General features: G+C 37.3%; 1 long non-coding RNA gene across 1 annotated transcript; it reads left to right on the top strand.

Moving 5' to 3' along the window:
• Positions 1–2,227: 2,227 nt before the first annotated feature.
• Positions 2,228–9,050, top strand: LOC147481677 (uncharacterized). The gene is made up of 2 exons (XR_015204253.1): positions 2,228–6,576; positions 8,293–9,050. It is a non-coding gene; the product is annotated as an uncharacterized LOC147481677 (long non-coding RNA).
• The last annotated feature ends 1,189 nt before the right edge of the window (positions 9,051–10,239 follow it).

The raw sequence follows: 10,239 nt of genomic DNA on the forward strand, positions 1-10,239 counted from the left end.
TTGAGGAGATTCGGAGTGATGCTTATGATCTCTCGAAATCCTACAAAGCTAATATGAAAAGAGTGCACGACAATCACATTTTGCGTTAGGATTTTAAAATTGGCCAAAATGTTTTACTGTACAACTCCAGATTACACATTTTTCCTGGTAAATTGAAAACACGATGGTCTGGTCCTTTCATTGTGTCAGCTGTGACACATTATGGAGCAATCTCTTTGCTTAATCCACAAGATAATAGCGAATTTCAAGTTAATGGACAATGCCTAAAACATTACCACGAATTACGCTCTCTAGATGTTGAACAGACTCTTCTTTAGGATCCGGTCTACATAGACTAGATGTTTCATTTGGTGTACTCAATCTTGTTTCTATAGAGAGTACGCCATTTTGGTAGCCGGGCCATCTTCTATTTTATGATCTCAAAAGTTCTTTAAAGTGTGTGGTTGCAAGCGCCGGAACCTTAGTCCACGGAAACTCTAATTCAGAACTGAGTATAAATGTCTTCTGCAACACGAGCAAACGTGCTTGTCGGTAAACGATGGGTGCCTAAAATTTCACTTCCTTCCTTCTCTTCCCTTTTCTATTCTCTGCCTCACGAACTTCAGCTAATCATTTGGTGTAAGTCTCACTCATCACGAATAGGGAATGGTCGTAGTACTTTTACTTGTAAATGACGTGCGCGAAAAATGGGATGGTGTATGCATTGTCAAACACCCTTCTGTCCAGGTTTTGACTTCCTATCCGATATTAGCCAGTTTAAGGTATACTTTTGTCTAACACCAGCTGCGCAGGATAATCTTTGCCGCCACACCATTTCTCCCACAGGTTGGGAATCATCTTGAGAATTTGACGATAAAAGACTCGATTCGTCTTGAGAATCTAACAATAAAAGATTCAATTCGTCTTGAGGATTTGACGTTAAAAGACTCACCTTGTAGATATGTGTATATTGTTGCCCTTTATAAAGAAATTCCCCGTGCTTTAAGTTGTACTTATAGAGATTTGTGTTCAACCTCAGATGTTGCATACTTGGAACACAAATGGGCAATGGATTCCACCAGACCAACCCCTAGAATTGGTTACTTTGAGTTCCTTTTGGGGCGGTTTGAGGATAGCCTTATGTAATAAGGGCAATATTATTAGACCGTACCGCGCATGGTCCAGGATGGTACCGTCCTGACCCTAACCCCATAATACATAAAGGTAAAGCCACAGTCTGCTGGATTGGGTTCACCCCAGAGCCAACATGACAGTTGCCTATGAATTTAGATGTTGACTCTTCTGGACATCTAGTGTGTTTCACGTAATCTCCCTTGTATATAAATAAAACACCCTCTTTTCTTTTCAAAACTCTTGTGACCTTTGAGAATGACTCATATAATTGGATAGAATTTTTCGTGCCGATCATTTCGATATCTCGTTCATCCAATTCGGAGTCCAAACAAGTCGTGGGTGAGCGTTTAGATTTTTTAGGCTTAAATTGGGCTTTAGGCTTGATTTGGGCTTGGGAATAAAATTTTGGCCCAACCAAATCTCAAAATCTCGAGCCCTTTAAACCCGGCAAACCCGACCACACGCACGCGTCACCATCACACACTTCATCTTCCCAAATTTTCGGATCTTGCCCCCTCTCGATTAAGTCTCGCACGAGACAGGCCCACGTTATATCCGTGTCTCTCATGACTCCTCCTACAACTCCGACCCCAATTCCCTTCCGTCAGCAAGTCCCATTTCTCCCCCTCATCATAAATCAATAGCCAGCCTCTTCCTAAGACCAGTGATGGCCGGAAATAGGCGAATTTGTGTGGAGAAATTTTTTGGAAATTTATTCGAAAATGGGATGTTTGCTCCATTATTTGATAATGAAATTCACTCTAGATGATGGGAGTACTTATTATATGCTAATGGCGGGCTTTATTCCAAGGATTTGGTGATGAAATTCTACGACAATGGGAGCTTTAATGGCGAGCATTTTTGGGTTACCGTCGAGGGTGTGCGCCACGAAGTCACACCTGTTTTGCTCTCCGGGATCACGGGCATTCCTTTGGTCAACCACGTGCTGACTCAGCAGCAATCCATGTACCCACAGACTTACGATCTGATGCTCGATGATAAGTACCCAAAACTGTGTTTTAAACCCCGTGGAGACATTACATTTAGGTCAATTATGTGTTTAATAAATGTAAATTAATTGTATTTTCATGTTTTCATAGGTTTCAATAGACAATGATAAAATAAACACAAAACCTGCGTTTTAGCATGAAATACAGCCGAATAAAGCTTGGACTTGAAATCTTCAGTATCAGCTCATTTAAATCTTTAAACTGCCAGCAAAGCTCATAGACTCAGAGAACCATGAAACAAGTTGAAGAATCCAAACTTGAGTCCCTAAGCCAGCTAAAGAAGAGATTTTGGTCAAACTGACCTAAATCAGCCCGAAAGTCAAGAGAAAACTTCAAACGGTGATATCTTCCGTCTCCTAACTCTGATTCAAGCATTCGACCAGCTAAAATGATCAGCGCAGAAAAATCTACGTAACGGTATCCAGCTTCCAAAAAATGGTCGTACAGTTTGGAATATGAAGATAAAGCCAAAGCCTGTTACTATTTAGTCCAAGCCCATTACTATTCCAGAGAATATTTCTAGAATATTCCTTAGAATATTCCCTAGAATATTCCCTGGGATATTATATTTTATTTGTAACCGTTAGATTTAGATTAGATGAATTGAATCTAGACCGTCAGAAAAACTATAAATAGAAGGGTCTAGTTTTAGTTTTTCTTATGGAATGGTTAACACTCCATCAGTAGGAGTAAAGTAGTTTACTGCTTTCCTAGTGTAATGAAGAATTTAATTTCCAATTTTTAATTAAAATGTTTTTAATTCAGTTTTATTTTCTGTTAATTAGAATAAAACTTTAGTTATGTGATCTCGAGAGCGTAAACTCTCCTCGGTGAAAATTATATCCGTTTGGGGAGTTAATAAAACTCGTGTGAGGGAAAATCTTCATTGTTGGTTTGGTAAGTTGTTTAGGAAGAACAACTAGACCTACATCATATCCCAAAATGATAGTTGGTGTAATTGTCTAGTTAGGGATCAAAGTGATGAGCTTGAGATAAGTCATTGCTTTGGTTCAACTTCTTAAAGATGTATGAGCTTAGAGATGAGTCATATATGTTAGGGATCAAGTTTTCTTCTATTAGACTTGTCTATGAGTTCTGTGAGAATAAAAAATGAACTTATCAAACAACAAAACTTATTAAAATCATTGAGATGAAATATTTTGCAATTTTATTGAAATGTGAACGACATGACAAACCCAACTGCTGTTTTACAGTCAGATCAATGGCGCCGCTGTTAATTAGAATAAAACTTTAGTTATGTCTAGCTAATATCAAAATGGTGCCACTGCGTTTTCCGTAAAATTTGCAAAATAAATTAATTTGGTCACAACACTCCATAATCATTTCTATTCCCTCCACAATTTTTCATTTTCCTCTAACAATAATTCAAATTCAAATTAAAAAAAAAAAAAAAAAAAAAAAAAAAAAAAAAAAAAAACCCTCAAAATCTGCCATTTTGTGGTTATGGGCCTACCTTTGGGCCTTTCGTTCTCCTAAAAAAAAACGCACCCACTCTTTCTTCTCTTCTTCCCTTTCGTTCTTCTCTGACAAACTCCTTCTTCTTCTTCTACTAAACTAAACTTCATCTCGCCCCTAAATTTCCTTGTGTTTTCTTAAATTCTCTTCTCTTACCCATTAATTCCTTGCTTCTCATCTATATTTCCTTTTGTTGAAGGTGCTGCTGCTGCAACTGGATTGGAGTTGGGTTGTTGCGATGGTAAATAACAAAGAAGACGGTGGACGGTGGTGCTGTGCTGATTGATGAATGAAGATGGTGGTTATTCATGTGAGAAGCTGATGGTGATTTGGTGCTGTTGGTTGTGTCGAGATGGATGTACTGGCGAAGGAGCTGTTGGGTGATGAGGACGTGGTGGCTAATGACTGATGGCTGTTGGTTGTGATTTGGGTGGCTGTTTGTTGTTGTTTTGAGTGTCTGTCGTGCTAGATCGATGGTGAAGTCATGAGAAGAGAGTGTGATCGGTGTTGACGGTGTTGGTGTTGCTGTAAAAGTGTAGTGGTGCTGATGAAGGGTGATGATGGATGTTTCGATGGTGGTTGGAAGCACTAGTATGGTGGCAGGTTGAGGTAATGTTCTGTTGTGGTGGTGCTGTGAAGAAGGTTAGGTGATTATGATTTTGTGGTGGCTGTATTTGTGAAGCCGTGTCGTGATCTCTGTTGCTCTGTATCATACTTATGTAAAAAAAAAAAAAATGTCTTTCTATAGTGAAGAAGTTCAGTGTAGAGGTCGTTGGTGAAAGCGATGAAGGTGGCACTGTAGCTGTGTTGATGGTGAGTCTGTGTCATGTAGAGAATTGTGTGTGAGCTTCTGGTCTAGTATGGTGGAGATAGGTGTAAAAGTGTTTGTGTGCTATGGTGTATCAGTGTATGTGTGGATGAAGTATGTTGATGCCCTGCAAGATGAACTGTTGGTGCGTATGTGATATTAGGTGATTGTCTTCTTGTTGTTGTAGTAAAGGAAACAATGAAGACGTGGTGGCTGGAGTTATGTATGAGTTAAGATGAAATTTAAAAATGTGTAAGTGAGTGTTTTAAAAAAAAATGTGAGTGTAAAGATAGACTAGGTGAAGTGAGGTGTAGTGATGTTGAGTGGTTGAAAGCGTGTATTGATTAACGAAATGTGTTAGGTCAGTGTGTGGGTGAATTAAAAATGCAAGAATTAGGTATTGACAAAGTGTAGTGAGTAAAGACAGTGGGTAGGTTTTAAAATGAAGTGAGTATTCAATGAATTGATAGTTGAACCTAATACTACTAGTAATAATAATAATAATATTAATAAATAGATAATTAAATGTGTGTGTTTAAGACTTAAGGACCTATAGACTTAAATCTTACGGAACTAAGGACTTGGACTTAATATTTCAGACTTTTGCACAACAAACTAATGCCTTGTGCATATTCTTAAACGCCGACTCCCACGCTTGATTATGCCGAGTGCATATGGATTGTGGATCCCGATTTTCATCGTCCAAACACTACACATTTTAAAAAATAATAAAAATAAAATAAAAAATAAAAAATAAATAAAAATAAAAATTATTGTGTTGTATATTTTTTATTTTTTTATTTTTTTATTTTTGTAAATATATTCGTGTAATTAATCAAAGCCCTCGAAGGCAAACTCTGTAACTTATTGGCTTTGTGCCATAATTTCGGCCTAGTTGTGGGCTTCTATATGTATGTATTAATTTTCTGAATAACAGGTGAGTGGTATTGACCCCGAACTGTCAACAGGTCAATAACCACTCAAGTCATCTTCGACCCCAAGTGCGTGTAAGCACAATTTGGGAAGGTACGTTTTCTTTTATCTCTCCTTTGACTCTCCTGTCAAAGGGTTATATGCAATTTCCAAACATGATTAGGCTACTTGAACAAACATCAACCTTAGCATTTTGGAAATGATATGATAGCATGTTTAGAACCGTAATTTAACGTTAATGCATGTTTAGAACGTATGATTAGCAAGCATGATTAGAATTCAAATTTTATGAATGCTTAATAATTTTGCAAACATGATCAACTTTAAACACATGCGTTTATATCGGGTACCTGAAATATACTTTTAAGGAATTTACTACATGGAAAAAAATTCTACCATCATTGTAAATCAAAATGTAGACCAACCTAAGAGTAGCGAACCTTTACCCTTCATCTAAGAGACAATTCAATCATTCCCATAGTTGAGAACAATCTTTCAACTGAACATCTTCAAAATGCTACTTGTCCTATTTTACATAACTAAGCTTCATGAAGGACAATTTCTGATGCATTTTTTTATCTCGACACGGGTGTGTAAAAATACCAATTTTTTTTTTTGGGGTACTCGCTAAACCTCCAAATCTTTCAACTATTCCCTTATAGTTGATCGAGAAACATTTCACCCCGGTTTCATCCTGTTTGGGGGTGTGCATAGTGTAGGGGAATCTGACGTAAAAAGACCCCACATACCTAGTCTCGAAATCTGACTTAAAAAGACCCAACATAAAGTTTTGAGTATCTAACTTTAAACGACTCATTTTCTGTTACATTCAAGTAATGTCATAATAAGGTAACTGCGCTCTTCTATTTGGAGAGATAGTTGTAAGTGTTGGTTCCTTCGTCCAAATAACTCGTGTATTTCAATTTAGTACCGGATGGGTGGCAAGGTAATGTTTATCAACGACACGAGTTTATTTGTTCAACATATTAGTGAATAATCCGTATTTGCTAAATCATTCCACCATCTGGGTGCGAATGCCAAGGGTTTCTACAAACCCTTATATTTGATAAAAGTCTTAGAAATCTGACTATAAACAACCTAAATTATTATGTCTATATATGTGTGTGTATTTTGGTTGTTTTTCTTGATTGGTGTGCTATTTTCAATTTTCTTATTGCATGCATTATGTAATTTTTGTTATAGAGATTCAGCCGAATTTTTGCTCACGTTTCTCAGGTAATTTCTTTCCTTATCTCTTTTGATACTTTGAGGACAAAGCATCCATTTGTTTGGGGGTGGGAGATAAACATTTTGCAAAAATTAGGCACTTTCAAGTTATTCATTTTTCTTTCTTTCTAAAAAAATTCAAAAAATAAAAATAAAAAAATTAGTTAGTCTTATTTAGTAATAAAGGTCTTGTTTCCTTTTATATGATGAAAATTGTCTAGAAATCTCACATTAGCATTAGAATTAGGATTGGTTCTTAGAAACTTATGTTAATACGTACGCAATAGTTTTTATATCTTTTCATGAATATGCATGCAATGAGTGGCAATGACTGTACATAGTAGTAATTTTTTGGGACCAATGGTTAGAATACTTAAATTCCAAATCCAGTGAGAATCTAGCCAAAAAGCCTCAACATAAGTGTATATGAGTAATGACCCAAGGATGAAGCAATTCTGAGTAGAAAAAAATCAAACGTCCACTTGTTTGATCACTATACCATATCCTAGGCGAGAATTTAGACATTCTTTGGACCGACATAGCCAAATAAAAAAATATATACAAACCCAAAAAACTATATTTTCCCTAGTTTTCCCCGTTGAGCCTTTATATTATCCATTTCATTTTTCAACCATTATTTCCTTACCCATATCCATATATGATGAGTTTGAGAAATATGATGAAGAGCATAAAAGAGAAGAGAAAGACCTATACAAATACGAAAATTCGTTCTATCAGTTACCGCTGATTGATAAATCCAGTTAGTTGTGTCAAAACCAAGAAAAAGGTAAATTCCATGAAAAAAAAAAAGGTTCTAAACTCCAAAAATAAAATCAAATGGAGTAGAAAAGCCAAAAAGGGCGAAGTATGGAATAATTTTGAAACAGAAGAACACTAGGTTTTCTCCAGTAATTATTTGAAGACCATATTTTCTCTAACTCATTGTTTTGTTATCCCATGCATTCCTTCTAAACCACTTCCTAAGCCCCATAATACCTAATAAAAGTCCTCTAGCTCAATTAGGATAGGTTAGTGTGATAGGAAGTGGTAGACGTGATTGATCGACCTCGGCATCCTTGGACGTCATTGAGAATGTGAGGAAACGTGTGCCCACCCGACACCGGAGTAAGCAAAACTTGAGTGAAAAAATATGAGAGAATTTGTGTTTCGACACATACCTGTGAGAACCTACTTAAGGACACTCTCCGAAGGATCCAGAAACGGCCCTGTTTGTACATTTCATTGTAAAGTTCACTACATGCATATTCATATGTAGATGTTTTGATTATTGTACATTTATTAATGTAGGAATTAATCTTCATTCCCCGCTAGTGAGATGTATAGATATTTGATATCTAATATCTAATTTAGGGAACAAGCTTTTGTTATTGAGTCGTTGTAGTATAGGTGAAGTTTGTGGGTATCTTCTCTGGAAAACTCTCACGAGGCTAAAACTCGTTCACTAGGGAATTCCTAGTGGTTTAAAGCCTTGTTGCATACGGTCAATGCAATCGCACTTTGTGAAACGAGAATTAGCTTAAGACTACACATTTTTGGCCACTTATCTATTTTAGTGTCTCTTCTTTGCTTGAGGACAACCAAAGTGTTATTTGGGGGTGGTTGATAAGTACCCAAAACTGTGTTTTAAACCCCGTTGAGACATTACATTTAGGTCAATTATGTGTTTAATAAATATAAATTAATTGTATTTTCATGTTTTCACAGGTTTCAATAGACAATGATAAAATAAACACAGAACCTGCGTTTTAGCATGAAATACAACCGAATAATGCTTGGACTTGAAATCTTCAGTATCAGCTCATTTAAAGCTTTAAACTGCCAGCAAAGCTCATAGACTCAGAGAACTATGAAACAAGTTGAAGAATCCAAACTTGAGTCCCTAAGCCAGCTAAAGAAGAGATTTTGGTCAAACTGACCTAAATCAGCCCGGAAGTCAGGAGAAAACTTCAAATGGCGATATCTTCCGTCTCCTAACTCTGATTCAAGCATTCGACCAGCTAAAATGATCAGCGTAGAAAACTCTACGTAACGGTATCCAGCTTCCAAAAAATGGTCGTACAGTTTGAAATATGAAGATAAAGCCAAAGCCTGTTACTATTTAGTCCAAGCCCATTACTATTCCAGATAATATTTCTAGAATATTTCTTAGAATATTTCTAGAATATTCCCTAGAATATTCTCTGGGATATTATATTTTATTTGTAACCGTTAGATTTAGATTAGATGGATTGAATCTAGACCATCAGAAAAACTATAAATAGAAGGGTCTAGTTTTAGTTTTTCTTATGGAATGGTTAGCATTCCATCAGTAGGAGTAAAGTAGTTTACTGCTTTCCTAGTGTAATGAAGAATTTAATTTCCAGTTTTTAATTAAAATGTTTTTAATTCAGTTTTATTTTCTGTTAATTAGAATAAAACTTTAGTTATGTGATCTCAGAGCAGAAACTCTGCCCGAGTGAGAATTATATCTGTTTGGGGAGTTAATAAAACTCATGTGAGGGAAAATCTTCGTTGTTGGTTTGGTAAGTTATTTAGGAAGAACAACTAGACCTACATCATATCCCAAAATGATAGTTGGTGTAGTGTCTAGTTAGGGATCAAAGTGATGAGCTTAGAGATAAGTCATTGCTTTGGTTCCACTTGTTAGCATGTATGAGCTTAGAGATGAGCCCTACATGTTAGGGATCAAGTTTTCTTCTATTAGACTTGTCTATGAGTTCTAGGAAGAATAAAATGAACTTATCAAACAACAAAACTTATTAAAATCATTGAGATGAAATATTTTGCAATTTTATTGAAATGTGAACGAAATAACAAACCCGACCGCTGTTTTACAATTAGATCACTCGACACGCTAATCGAGGGAGAGTACAACATAGATGGGAAATGCGTGTATCAGCGCTCGGTGCGACGGAACCAGCTGGCTGTGACTCAATGGCTGGGGCTGGACATCATTGGCACCTCGAAGCCCTCGGACATCAACAAGACCTTCCTCCACCTTCTCTGGATCCTCCAGGAGCGAAAGGGTAACTTCTGCATAGTTACCTTTCTTTTTGATATTATTACACATGCCACTCTTAGGTCAGCCCCTCTTGTCGTTCTTGTGACTTAAGTTATGATTAATTTGGGTTTTCTGTCCGCCACCCCGCTACTCCCTATACCACAATATGAGAATATGCTTGTCTTCAAGAAATGCATACTGACCCCTTGGGAACCCACAGCACCAATGGCTGCTGAGCATGCTAACGTAGGCCTATCTCACCCACCCTACTTTGATGAGACTACTATGAGTAAGATGAGTCACCCTATGGATGCCTTGCGTGCAATGAACAGTGGCATGAGAGACATGTACACTCGCCAGGTATCGATGAAACATACCTTGGGTGACTTAAGGACGGATATGACCACTCGCCACGGGGCGCTGACAGACAGCATGGGAGAATTTCAACAGGAAATGCGAGCTTCCATGAATGCATTTCAGGACCAGATGACTACTCGCCAGAACAAGTTTCAGCGAATGTTCATGGCAAACCAGCATCAGTTTCAGGCCCAGGTGTTGGATACTCTGGGAAATATCTAGGAGCAATTAGCCTCCACAGGAGCTCGTCCTGCACGACGTCGCATGACTCCTAGTTCTTCTTCTGCAGCCCC

This window comes from Coptis chinensis, chromosome 8, assembly GCF_015680905.1.
Source record: "Coptis chinensis isolate HL-2020 chromosome 8, ASM1568090v1, whole genome shotgun sequence".
Classification (NCBI taxonomy): domain Eukaryota; kingdom Viridiplantae; phylum Streptophyta; class Magnoliopsida; order Ranunculales; family Ranunculaceae; genus Coptis; species Coptis chinensis.